Here is a 14,872-nt window from a genome sequence, read left to right as displayed (position 1 = left end):
GTTTGGCCAGTGTTGCCACGGACAAATTTTTTTCCTATCAAGATCAACCAAAACCTACCCAAGTTTTATTAAAAATGTAGATAACATAACATTTAAAAAACTAAAAAACAGATAGTATTTACAATAAAAACAAATTAACTACGTATAACAATTCATTTTACTGTACAGACTTACACAAATATTTGTCTCTTTACACATACATATTATTATTATTATTACGTCGGGGACACACGCGCTGCGACCCAAGAAAATCTATTGTGATTAACCCTAATTGTAATCAATCCAACCTTATTCTCTTTAAGAAGTTAGGCCATGTTTAAAATTTTGGATGAAGAAGACAATCATTCCCCAAAGTGTATCAGTCTGCTATTTATGATACGTGGGCAGTCACATAGCATATGCTCCCCTCTTCCTCCAACAGCTCACACAAGGCTAGGGACCATGCAAGTACATTTGGGCTGACCGCAAACCATTCATGACCCGGAACCCACCACAGCGTTCCGTTATTATGAGATTATAAGTGATTAACCCATTTGCGCTCTCTGTACTATATAAACGATACCGATTCAACCCACGTTTAGAAGTTTACTATTATTATTAAAACAAAATTGCTTTAATAAGTTTGCACCTACTGGTATTAATTTCACTTCAGATAGAATAAAAGATAAATAGGTATAACTGGGGATACCGGAATTGGACAATTACAAATCGACTTTTCACATTAGAAGTGGTCCACATGAGGAGCGGGATGTTTTCTTGAATTATTGCACTTTGCTTTAAAATATCCGATATTATAAAGTGGAAAGAGAGTAAATTAATCGAAACGTTATGCCTTGTCAAGTAATGTTTTAAAAATTAACACGCATAAGTGCCCGCTCTACTAAAAAATGTACACTCCCAAAAGTTAACTTTTAAGCTTTTACTATTATTCAGGGCTATCACGGAATCCATAGTAGAAAATCTACGAATTCAAATGCCCGCTACGAATACGAAAAAATTGCTATCACTGAATCCGAGTGAACTCGAAAATATCGTTGCCAGCTTCGAATGCTGATTCGAAATCAGTTAGTGCAAAGGAAACAACAGACATTTATGTATGTCATTTTGCTCACGATGGCCAATCAGGCGCAATAGCCGAGTGTGCAAAGTACTAGACTGCCAATTGAGAGAGCTGAGTTCGAGTCCGAGTCGTGGGGCAGTGGAGATTTTTTTCTTTTTTTATTTAGTTTTTGTTTATTTTTTTAATAAATATTTTTTTTTTTAGTTTATTTTTAGCTTAGATTTTATTATTTTAAATAGAAGTTTTTTTTTTTTAAATAAATTTTTATGATATTAAAGTAATTAGGTTTATTTCCTAATAAATTGTTGCTAAACTATTATTTCCTCGATTAATGCAAGATATTAATTCATTAAATGTATGTATGTACAGCATTGGTATTTTACGTCTACGTTTACACAAATATATGGAATTATATCAAACTATAACAAATTTGGAGTACAATAAATATTTAATATTAAAAATAATGCAGCTTTCTTCCACTATTTTTAAGATTGAGTGATTTTAAATTTTGTTCCGACAGCATAATCTCGTCGTAGAGTATCTGTACGAATCTTCATTACGAACGGATTCAATGAAGGCTCTCTACGAATTTCGGATTTACGTTCGTAGCCATTCGGATTCTGTGATAGCACTTTCGTAGATTTCACGAAAATCGAAGCTACGATGGATTCTGTGATAGCCCTGATTATTAAACGAAATTGCTTTATTAAGTTTGCACCTACTGGTATTAATTTCACTTCAGATAGAATAAGAGATAAATAGGTATAACTGGGGATACGGGATTTGGACAATTGCAAATCGACTTTTCACATTAGAAGTGGTCCACATGAAAAGCTGGGATGTTTTCTTGAATTATTGCACTTTGCTTTAAAATATCCGATATTATAAAGTGGAAAGAGAGTATTTAATCAAAACATCATGCCTTGTCAAGTAATGTTTTAAAAATTAACACGCCTAAGTGCCCGTTGTACTAAAAAAAGTACACTCCCAAAAGTTAACTTTTAAGCTTTTTTCATTAATTTTAATTGCTTAGTTTGTTTAAAATGGCTTTTATGATCACATAAATAAAAGTAGATATAATAAAATTCCAGCCGTTTTTGTTTGGGCGTAAATGGGTTAAAAAAAAGTTTTATATTTTTCCACCAGCCTGCTACCGTTTTAAAAGAGTCTGAAACTATATTCACATTATAGCATTTGTTTCGATCAAATTCACATAAGCCAAGTACGCTCACATTTTCTTTCATAATTTCTATAACACGTGTACGTACGAGTGTGGTTGCATACCTTTAGGCATTTTTTCAAATTTCCTCAACAGTGGGGGCTAAAATAAATGAAAAATATTTTTTTCTTCATTTGGTGATTTATGATAAATTATCTCATTTCTATTTAATTTATTGGCAGATTTTATTATTTATTTATTTATTTATTTTTTACAGTCTGTTAGACTTATACTGCAACAAAGATTTAACATTCTTATAATTAGATTTTTACAAAGCGAAACTACTTGATTTCAGCATGATTTGCTTATAAATTACAAATGAGCCTTTAACTTGCCTGACTATCCGACATAATATTTGATTTGGCCCCATTTGTCCTTCTACACAGACTTCGATTGCGAAGACTTTCGCCTGGAATATAGTTGGGTATGTGTAAATTGGCACACTTTCTGGAATTTTGGTCCAAATACGCCTGCCCCGGTACTCTCGTCATCCATCTTTGATTCGTCGGTATACCATGCTTGGGACTTTTCGTCAATCATAGTTATTATCACTTCACAGCAGTCCCTTTCAGGAATTCTAACCTTGTAGGGTTTGTAGAAGGACAACTCGGGATTATCCAGTCGGTGCAGCTTTCTAAGGGTGGAAACCGCCTTTACTTGCGTAGCTTTTGGTCACGAGGCCAGTGCCGCATGTGTGACAACGGGACTTACTACCATATTAAAAGACCAATAGGCAGGGATACCACCCTAGAATGTCAGGGCATCGCTATCCGGTCAGGCGATGTTGAGCTCGAAATATTTAACATATACATACCCCCTGTCACCTGCTGCCCGGCAGGATATCCCCCTGATATAGGTGCGCTCCTCAGAGGTGAAAACCGTATGGTAGTAGGTGACTTTAATGCGCACCACGATCTTTGGCACTCAAGCCTGTCAAACGATCGTAGGGGAACAGACTTGGCTGAGCAGATAGACGATTCGACATTCTGCACAATGAACGACGACGCACCCACCAGGATTATGGGTAACTGCAGTAGCTCGCCAGACATCACCATAGTCAGCGCTGGTCTGATAAACAGCATAACATGGCGACCTATGCTGACTTTAGCATCAGGCCCCCTACCCATAGTCATCTCTATAGATAAACCAACCGACTTTGCCTCCGCCAAACACCGGACCTATATCAACTTTTCTAAAGCTGATTGGAAAGGTTACGCGGAGTTTACCGAAAACACCTTCACAGCGCTCCCCACACCAACCGGCGTCCATCTCGGTGAACGTAAGTTCCGCAGGGCTGTCACTGCCGCTGCAGCTCGCTTCATACCGGCAGGATGTATAACGGACCCACGTCCAAACTTCCTTGCCGAAGCGGCTGTTCTAGCCGATGAGCGTGATAGTCTTCGTCAGGCCGATCCCGGAGATCCCCTTATCAGGGATCTCAACGCTGAGATTCGGCAACTAGTAAACGTATATAAGCGGAAGAAGTGGGAGGAGCATCTGAATACCTGTAACTTTACCTCTGGTGTGAGCAAGCTTTGGTCAACCGTGAGGTCGCTGTCCAATCCGACGAAACACGACGACAGAGTCGAAATTTCCTTCGGCGACCATACTTCGTCGGACCCGGAGCGATGCGCGAGCTATTTTAGCCGGCAGTTCATACTGCATCCTCCGGTGGACAAAGCCAAGCGTCGAGTGACCAGAAGGCTGCACAAACTGCCAACAACCTGTGCCCCCCTTGCTTTCACTTGCGGTGAAGTTCAGGTGGCCATCGGGAAGGCGAAAGCCTCCAAAGCCATGGGTTCCGACGGAAAATGCATGCTGATGCTGAAAAATTTGGGTCCTGCGGGGGTAGCGTACCTAACGGAGGTCCTCAACTTGTCTATGGCCACTCTCATCATCCCAGACATCTGGAAGGTGGGGAGAGTGGTCCCTCTGCTCAAACCGGGGAAACCTGCCAACAAAGGAGATTCTTATCGTCCGATAACACTCCTTTCCCTGGTAGCGAAGACACTCGAGGCCTTGCTACTCCCGTACTTCACAAACCACTTGACCCCAGCGAAGCATCAGCATGGTTTCCGTAAAGTGCACAGTACAACAATAGCACTTAACGCCATAAACACTCAGATAACTCGTGGCCTTAACCGAAACCGTCCCTGTGAGAGAACGATTCTAGTAGCGTTGGACTTGTCAAAGGCGTTTGACACCGTCTGCCATTCCACGCTACGAGAAGATATAGAGGTCTCCTCTCTCCCACAGAGGCTCAAACGGTGGTCGGCAAATTATCTGAGTGGTCGACACTCGTCGGTAATGTTTAGAGACAAAACGAGTAAACAGAGGAAAATAAAACAGGGGGGGTCCACAGGGTGGTGTCCTCTCCCCGCTACTGTTTAACTTTTACATTTCAAAGCTCCCTCAACCACCAGAGGGAGTCTCGATTGTCTCTTATGCCGACGATTGCTCGATCATGGAATTGATGACCTGTGTTCGAAAGTAAACGGGTATCTCTCCGAACTTTCTCGCTTCTTCAATGCAAAGTGTCTAGCCCTCTCCCCTACGAAATCCTCTGCGTCCCTGTTCACAACCTGGACGAAGGAGGTCAGGCTACCGCTGGGAATTCACGTCGATGACACACCAATTCCGACGGTGAATAACCCCACAATACTCGGAGTAACATTCGACAGCCTGCTCTCCTTCTCTGCGCACGCAACCGCTACTGTCAATAAAGTACAGAGCCGCAACAAGGTCCTCAAGTCGCTAGCCGGCAGTACTTGGGGCAAAGACAAAGAAACGTTGCTGGCAACATACAAGGCAATAGGCCGGCCGGTTTTGAACTACGCAGCGCCAGTGTGGTCGCCTGGGACTAGTAGGACGCAGTGGACGAAGCTACAGACTGCACAGAACACCGCACTTAGGACAGCGACAGGATGCCTCCTGATGTCGCCCGAACACCATCTTCACGACGAGGCGCAAATGCTCCCCGTAAAGGAGCACAACATAATGCTCTGCAAGCAGTTCCTGATCGGGAGCCACAGAAGTGGCCACCCAAACAGACAGCTGCTTGCGGAGGAGCCCTCGCCTAGGCACGTCTGACGGACGTAGTCCAGAGGTTCAGCAAGCAACCTCTGGACCCGACAGCTTACCGACTGGCCCTGAACGGCATTCACAGGGAGTCAGTCTCGAGTTATGCAGACTCTAGACCTGTGAATGCCGTTCTAGGCATACCGCCCCCGGACACAGACGTGACGGAGCTTCATCTGCCTCGGGAGACAAGAACGACACTAGCACAACTTCGCTCCGGCTACTGCAGCAGGTTAAACTCCTACCTGAGTAGATTGAATGAGGATGTGCCAAATGAGTGTCCGGCATGCGGAGCGACCCCACATGACTCGAAACATCTCTTCGCATGACCGGAAAACCCGACAACCCTAACGGCCTTGTCCTTGTGGACCAACCCCACAGAAGCTTCACGCTTCCTGGCGCTGCCGTTAGTGGAACTTGACGACAACGACTGAGATACCAACCGTCCTGGGCGGGGTTGTTGTAGCCGCTACAACAACAACAACAACCAATAGGTTAGTTTTGGTGATATTCTTCAAGTCTTACAATGAAGTCTCTGTCAGGTGGACAATGGAGGACTCCACCGGCGAAACATTTGTGTAAACAAGGTTGCGAAAATGTTTGAAGACATATTTTATATTTTTCGCAAATAACTATTATTGTCGCGGAACCTACCAAAATCCAATCTAGCCCGCCAATCTACCAAATGGAAAAAAACCTACCAGTTTTGATAGGAAAAGCCCATGTGTGACAACACTGAGTATGGCACCAGTTGCGGCCCTTTTTTTGTGGCATCACTCACTTCTTCGTTCAGTTTGAAATCAAATGTAAAAATAAATTAAATTAAAAAACTTTTTAATATACAACGCTTTTATTAATGGACTAAAAATTAGACAATAATATTTTTCAGTCCCATAGAATTTGTTTTGATAACTTTTGATTTTGAAATTTTAGCAAGTCATTATAAACCATTTATGAGATTGAAAACGAAAAACGTGGAACGCAAGCCATACAAAGCATTAGATTTAATAGTCAAACTACATAACATAGACCTTTCTACAGAGAAAGTACAAATTTGAGATCCATTTTAAGCGGTCGTTATTCATATATCCACATTCATACATATAATACCCTTTATATCAATTCAGGTCTATTACATGCGTCCCACGCTTTTCATTTTCAGTTTCAGTTTTTTTTATTTTATTTTTTTTCTACTTTTTAGTCTTGTCTGTATACAATTTTGCAATAGGTATTAAAATAATTCAACTTGCAGTGAAAAGAGAACAGAAGGCAATGCAAGCAAAATGTTGGTTGCTAACGTTTAGTATAAACTAGAGCTCTAGATACCCGGGTATCGAGCAATGCGAGTAGCTCGATACTCGCTCGAAACTCGTTCATTGCTCAACTGCTCAAATGTTTGTTCAAAATTGTCGAGTTTTTGAACAATTTCATAAACAAAAGAAAATTTGTAAATTGTGTTTGTCAGCAGCCATGGTGTAATAATAACAAGGTGTTGTCAGTTTAACCACACTTTTTCGGCAGGTCTATTCCGGTCACGCATTTTAAAGTAGTAGAAAAAGTACTAATTATTTACTACTTTTAAAAAAAACATTTACACCCAAATTCATAAAGAATAAATAAGACTTTAACTGCTTTATAAATAGAAAATTTGTATGAAAATATCACTTTATAGAGCTCTTTAAATCTGTTTTATTTTTTATGAATAGAGCAGTTAGATTTTTGTTTGGGTTTTCATGATTTTTAATTTGCTATCCCAAAATAATTGATAAATAAAAATAATTCGAGAGTAAAGCACCTCTTTGAGGTAAATATTTCCAGTGATATCGTAAAATGTACTTCAGATTAGTCAACTGTACTTCAGAAACCGTAAAATATACTTCAGACTAGCCAATTGTACTTCAGAAACCGTAAAATAGACTTCAGACTAGTCAATTGTACTTCATAAACCGTAAAATATACTTCAGAAAAATGTACTTAAGATTTGTACATTGTACTTCAGAAACCGAAAAATGTACTTCAGATTAGTCAATTGTATTTCAGAAACCATAAAATGTACTTCAGATTTGTAAATTGTACTTTAGAAACATATGTATAACATTTTCGCCAAAAAATGCACTTACCACAAATGAGCGCTCAACCAGGAATATCAAGTAGATTACAAGCAATTTGATGCAAAGTATGTATGTATGTACATACTACATGTAAATAAATCGCATTAGATATATGTAGCATTATGCTTGCAGTATATACATACATACGTACATTCGATTGCGATTTTTTGCAATTGCAAAAGAGAAGGATTTGGGGCAAAATCCCTTCATTGGAAGAAGTGAACTGTAATGCTAAATGGATTGTAGAGCACTACTTTAACTCCTGAACATTTACAAAATTGGTTTCTGAAGTACATTTCTCGGTTTCTGAAGTACATTTTAAGAATCTGAAGTACATTTTATGGTTTTTGAAATACAATTGACTAATCTGAAGTACATTTTTTTGGTTTCCGAAGTACAATTGACTTGTCTGAAGTATATTTTACGTTTTCTGAAGTATATTTTACGTTTTCTGAAGTGCAATTGACTAATCTGAAGTCCAATCAACGGTTTCTGAAGTACGTTTGACTAATCTAAAGTACTTTTGATGGTTTCCGAAATATATTTGACGCTTTCTGAAGTACTATTAGAAAAGGTGTAGAAACACAAAATTTATGATATCAATTTCGTGACGAAAATTATACGCATTTTTTTAACGTTGCAAAGTTCAGTCTACTCTTAGAAACACAAAATAAAAAAAATCGGAACTTTAGCAACGATCCGAATAAATAAATCTACATATTTTGCGTCAGTTTCCAGGGCAGTTAAAAAAATTCGTATAATTTTCGTCACGAAATTGATATCATAAATTTTGTGTTTCTATGTAGTTCAGCTTTCATCACTCGAAATATTTACCTCAAAGAGGTGTTATATTTGATATATACTTACTAGAGCTCTAGATACCCGGGTATCGAGCAATGCGAGTAGCTCGATACTCGCTCGAAACTCGTTCATTGCTCAACTGCTCAAATGTTTATTCAAAATTTTCGAGTTTTTGAACAATTTCATAAACAAAAGAAAATTTGTAAATTGTATTTGTCAGCAGCTGCTTTCTAATTCATGTTAAATAAATTATATTATTAAATACCAATGAAAGAATCTTTGCATTATATATCAATCATTTGAAAAATTTAAAAAGTTGTTACCAAAAATGTCAATATAATAAAAAAAACATTGCTCAAATTACTCGAATTGCTCGAGCTCAAGCTCGAAAATTTTCGAGTAATGAGCATTGAACAAGTGTGCGAGTACTCGCTGCTCATATACCCGGGCTGTTTGAAAATGTGCGAACAAAATCGAGAGCTCTAATACTTACAGCTATGAAATAATCAAAAATAAATAATTTAATATATTAATAAATAAAAAAAATAATAATTCAACAAATTTTTTTTTCATTATAAAGCTAAATTATAAAATTTAAAAATTATAAAAAAATCGATATTTTTTATTTAAAACTAAGTTCTTTATTTAAAATTAAATATATCAACGACATAAACTCAGCATTGAAGTATTGTAAGGTAAAATTGTTCGCCGAAGATACCCTCTTAACGCTCAGTGACTGTAATCTACCCAATACAATGATTAAAATGCAAGAAGACCTTCATTGTTTGTATAAATGGTTGTGCGTAAACAGACTGCAATTAAATGTGAACAAGACAAAGTTTATGGTCATATCTAGAGCAGCTAATGTTAGCTCCGATAATTACAGTTTAAAAATTAAAGATGAAGTAATTGAGAAAGTGAGAATCATTAAATATCTAGGTATATATATCGATGATAAGTTAAAATTTGAGGAACATATTGACTACACAGTAGCAAAAATTGGTAAAAAAAATTGGCCTCATGAAAAGATCATGTAAGTACTTAGGAAGGAGGTATAAGACTTTGGTCTACAGATCTATAGTTGAACCACATTTCATATACTGTCCAACTATCTTTTTTATAGCAAGCGACACACAAATAGATAAGCTTCAAAAAATGCAAAATAGGGCTATGCGATTTATCTTGAACAAGAAATGATCGCAGAATTAAACTGGCTGAGCGTGAAACAGCAAATTTTCTATCACGCTATGAAATTCGTGTTTAACATAAAACAAGGTAGACTCCCAGATTATCTGAGTGATATCCTACGATATAATAGTGAAACCCATTCGTATTTACTCAGGGGAAATAATAGTTTCAGGCTGCCGCTGTATAAAACGGAAATAGATAAGAAGAATATCTTTTATAAGGGATTAAAATGTTATAAGCTTCCAGCTCAAATAAAAAAACTGCGAAAACGTTGGTACCTTCAAAAGGCTGCTACTTGATCACTGTAGAACATTGGATATCAGATAGAAAGGTCCGGCATGGAAACTAGTCCTTTCCATCCGTACTGGCTGGATGACTCTGGATTTAGTCCATTCAGATCACCCATAATGTATGAAATAAGAAGGTCGGCATGAAAACTAGTCCTTTCCGTCCGATCAAATGGCGCGACCCTGGATTTCGTCCATTCAGATCGCCTGCTGGTAGAGCAGTTTATAAGAAGCGGCTTGGAAACTAGTCCTTTCCAACCGCTCAGTTGTGCCGGCTCTGGAAATTACACTCTTAGACCGCATGTCGTACGTGATATATTTACGGTACTGCTTAGAATCCCGTCCATTCCAACAGCATCGAGAATATGCTTAGTTAAATATACATACTATTATATAGCTTAGAAGGAAAAATGTAACAGGTTAACGTATTTTAAGCATTAAATTTAACTTTACTTTTATTGTATATTGCAATACATAATTCAAATGTATATACGTGAATGTATATAAGTCAAATGACTGTAATAAATAAATAAATAAATAATTTATTTATTATTTAAAGTCAAATAATTGCCGTAAAGCGGGAAAGAATAAGTGTTACTTTTAAAATTTTATTATAATAAATAAAAAAAATCATCAAAATATAAAAATAAAATTTAATACATTTAGGTTGTTAAAAGCGTTTACGACAAATATACAAAATACACAAAAAATTAAATTCAAATATTCATTATTATTATTCATCAAATAACTAATATTTTAAAACTTTATAGCTTGGCAATAATATTTTATGTACTTGCCACGTAGCTATGCACAAAAATAAGTAGGCAAGCCTACCTGGGCATATTCTGTGTGTTAAAAACTATCAATTGAGATAAAACTCATTGACAAGAGTAAAGGCGATGAAAGAAAATTGATTAAAATTAATTAAATTAAAAATAGCTATGAACACTTTTCGATAGGCAAGTTATCATAGACATATTTGTTTGTAAATTATATTTGATAAAAAATATGTCTCATCGAGTTATCAGATCGGTGAAGGTCTCCTCTACTATATACTAAAAATTTCAGACACGTGCTCACGATTTGAGAAAAAATTGTTTCACAAAAAAAATTGGTTTGTGAGAATTGCCCATTGCAAAAAAAAAATTAACATATTAGGGCTGTTCAGGATGTTGTGGAAATGGTCTTGGATTTGCAGTTGGAATTGCATTTGCAAATCTTATGCTTGCTGCCATGGCAACCATGTGCATTTTATTGTTGTGATTTTACAAATGCAACGAATATGCAAATGCAAGAGCATATGCACAAGATCCTGAACAGACCCAATAATTTTATTGAAAAAGTGAAATGGAAGTCAGATATTAACAGCTTTTGCTACTGCTGTGGTAAATATGTACCAAAAAGTACATGTCCTTTAAAATTCACAACTTACATCATCATGTGGCTCATTTTATCAAGCAGGTATTCACATGAGCACGGCGAGCGCTACCATAAAGTGGCTCTTCCGTTTGAAATGCGGTAGTAAATACTTGTAACACAAAAACATTTTAACATATTCTAATTAAAAAAACGATACAGATATAGAGGAACAGACGCAGTAGAACCAGCATTGGAAACACACGTGGGCATCATGACTCCGATAACAGCGATGATTCCGATGCTGGTTTTACACTTCCCGAACACTCAGGCCCGAAAAGAGCAAGTTATATATATAAACGAAATATTAAATAAAGCTAAAAAAAAATTGTGCATATTTTTATTTTCTGTGAACTTACAGATTCTTTGTACAAAGATTTTGTGTGAGAGGACTCCTAGTGAAATTTTATGGCAAATAATTTTCTAAAAGTTTTTTTAACCCTCTAGCGACCTTGAAAATGCCACTCGGACTTTCTAAAAAAAAGTGTCAAAACGACCATTTTTTGAGGGAGATAACGGGATAAAATGTTTTACAAAATTATTCCTCGTAAAATTTTACTATATGTCCCGCAACAGCATATTTCTCTCCGATATGTATTTTAACCCTTTTTTTCATTTATTCTAAAGACTCTTGGCAAAATATTGCAAATTTAAAATGGCCAGAGCAAAGAAATATGACCAAAGAAAGTAAAACGATATTTTACTATATGGGTCTGGGTCTTTCATCCAGAGTTGGAATCGTTCCGCCCCCAGACAATGACCCTCAAATTGTTACACAGTGTAATTGGACGTCACCAAAAAGGAAAACTCAAAGAGATATTGCAGAATATGTGAATTTAAATCGAGGGACTGTCAAGCACATCATACGTCGCTTTATTAGAGGAGGAACAATAGCAATCAAGCAGAGTGGAGCAAAAAAAAAAAGAGGTGAGGCATTTATTGTACGGGAAATCATGAAAAATCCTCATCTAAGTGCCCCAAAATTGAAAAAGGTGGTTGAAAAGCAATTAAATATCCACGTTAAGCCGGAAACTGTGAAAGGGCTTCTCAGAAATGGATGGACGGCCAGAAACAAGCCTTTATTAGCAATAAAAACTGTAAAAACGGCAGGAGTCTACGCAAATATATCCATAAAGATACGCATTTCTGACAAAAGGTATATAACGGTAGAATACTTTTGAAGCATTAATATTTTTTTAGGGTCCATTTACCGACGAAAGTAAATTTAACTTATTTGGCTCAGACGATAAGATGGTATGGAGGCAAAAGAACTCCGAGTTTCAGCAGCAAAACCGTACTCACAGTATGAAGCACAGTCGTGGTTTGGGGCTGGATGGCAGGTGGTGGCATTGAAAATCTGAAACATATTCCAGGCATTATCAACAAAGTTTTATATAGACATTTTAAAACAAAATGTTGAGGCAAGTGCTGAAAGACTAAGGATCGAAGGAAAGTTTTATTTTTACCAGGAGAAATCCTTTGCTGCGCGGAATGGTACCACCATAATCTCCAGATTTAAATATAATATAAAACTTGTTGGCTCGTGTTGACCAGAATGTACGAAAACATAGCATTTCGTGGAAATAGGGCGTTTTAGATGCCTTACAAGCCGAGTGGCGCGCAATTTCTATCAACATTTGCCTGTGAAAGGAGGCTCAAAAAAGTATTAATTTGTTATTAAAGTTAATTTTGTTTAGGTACCTCACTTTCACTGAGAGATAGATTTACGAACTATTTTAGTGTTTGTTGATTTTTTTATAAAGCTCTACCAAAATTAAAGCTCACAAATGAATGGTTCATGATTGCGGTGGCAGCGTTTTTACCGCCGACGTTTTTCGATTGATTTAAATTTATTTCTATTTTTCCGCCCAGCGGAAGTTTGCCAATGTTTTCATCTATTTTTATTTCCAGAAAATCTACACCACGCACGTGCTGAAAAAATATTTAATTATAAAGATAATTTTCAAATCAAAATGACAACTGACGAAAGCCGTCGTGTGTCGCAATTGTGTTTACTCTGACGGATTTCACTCCGGCAAGTGTTCAGCTGTTCACTTACCGCCGACCGCTTTACCGTCGTCCCCTGTATTTCTGGGTAGAGCTTAATAAACAAAGAAACTATTTCATGTACATGATGAATTAAGGTACGGTTAAACGTGGCAATGCAAGCGCTTTTTCTACGCATTTTGCTGTCACTTTCCCGTGTAAACAGCAAGAAAGTCCTTTTTGCAGATTTGCAGAAATCACTTGCGGGTATACGAGTAATTCAAGGTTTAATTAACTGCAACTGAAATTACGCGAATCGCTTTCGAGTAATAATTTGCTCGTGCTGCACTAGCAAATTTTCATTTTTGCGGCAAGAGATGTCAAACCAATCGCTGTTGTTGTAGTAATAACATACAAATTCCCCAAAGAGATTTTGGGGAGTGTTTCTGGAGTGACAGTCCTTGGCCAGATAGAAATCTGGGTCGTTCCGGTTACGTAGACCCGACTGTCGTGGGAACGTCAAACCAATCGTGATGCCGTGACGCGTTTCTTCGCGAATTTGTTGTAAAATTGATAGTGGACTTGTATGCTTTCTCAGTGTAAACAGACAAAACGTAGTGTCGGAAAATTAGATTTTCAGAAATAAAAACTGCTTTCGAAAGCCACATTATTTGCAAGGAGTAACTGCTCCTGCAATCTCTTTTGGAAATCCTTCAGTTTGAGACTTGTGAAAGGAATTGCACTTGCCATAACAGCTAATTTACTGAAGCTTAATATTCAAACAATACATACAAGTTTTCTCAATCTGGATTATGATCTGGGTTGCTTTTCAATATTTTTTTGAAATAATTCTGCTAACTAGATATTGTGGCTCACTTTGACTGTGGCTCACTGTGTCACCAAGTTATTCTGTCTCCCAGTTGTTCAAGATGTCGAGAAATTACCATTGTGCTGTTTTCTAAAGAAACGCTATTACTATTAAATTAATCCCATTTGTATAAATACATACGCTTAATTTGAGCTGCGATTTTTTACATGAAAGCATTTCCGGCTGTGATGCATTATAAATTATCAAAACTATGATTTTAATTACTGGACTATGTAAAACATCACCCAATTATTAAATGACTTCGGAGATGTTTAAAAAATATGTCCTAACGCACCTGATAAAACAAATTTCACCTCTTAATACAGCAAAGCGATCTTAAAAGCCACGGGTGATTTACACGTCACTTCAGACTCCAGAGTGATCGCCAAATTAAAAATATATGGCCTGTCCCATATTCTCAATATTACATTACACATTAAGACTTTGAATTCATTCATAAAAATTTCTTTTACATTTACAACACTACCAGAAATTCATTTTTATTAGAAAAACCACATATTTCCGTCACACGCCTTTATATGACCATAAAATATGACATTATGAAATGGGAACAAAAGGAGAAATGAAATGGTAGCGGGTGATAGTTTAAAGCAGTGTTGCCACAAAAATTACCAAATTCCTCAAAATTAGTATATTTGTTCTTGCGGTTCAAACAAAGTATCACCGTTATTTTTATGCCGGGGTTTGTTGTTGTTGTTGTTGCTACTACACATTTTTAAGCTACTAAATATACGTTCTACTATTAGCAATGCAGATATACTTTTTTTTAATTGGAAAACTTGTATGAACTGATCTATTATTTTTAGTGGCCAAATAATAGACATAAGAACACTCATG

The 14,872-nt window shown here is 37.0% G+C and overlaps 1 protein-coding gene across 1 annotated transcript in view; it reads right to left on the bottom strand.

Annotated features, from left to right (window-relative positions):
• Positions 1-14,587, bottom strand: part of LOC118744121 (ADP-ribosylation factor 6-like) — a gene marked incomplete in the record, with an annotated part of 63,793 nt that extends 49,206 nt beyond the window's left edge. Inside the window, 3 exon segments of the mRNA XM_036476852.1 lie at positions 14,023-14,104; positions 14,156-14,243; positions 14,310-14,587.
• Between the last annotated feature and the right edge of the window lie 285 nt (positions 14,588-14,872).

Source organism: Rhagoletis pomonella, unplaced genomic scaffold (assembly GCF_013731165.1).
Source record: "Rhagoletis pomonella isolate Grant_MI unplaced genomic scaffold, Rhpom_1.0 Rhpom_scaffold_00008, whole genome shotgun sequence".
Taxonomy (NCBI): Eukaryota; Metazoa; Arthropoda; class Insecta; order Diptera; family Tephritidae; genus Rhagoletis; species Rhagoletis pomonella.
Note: the sequence above shows the minus strand (reverse complement) of the source record. Positions and strands in the feature narration are given on the sequence as shown.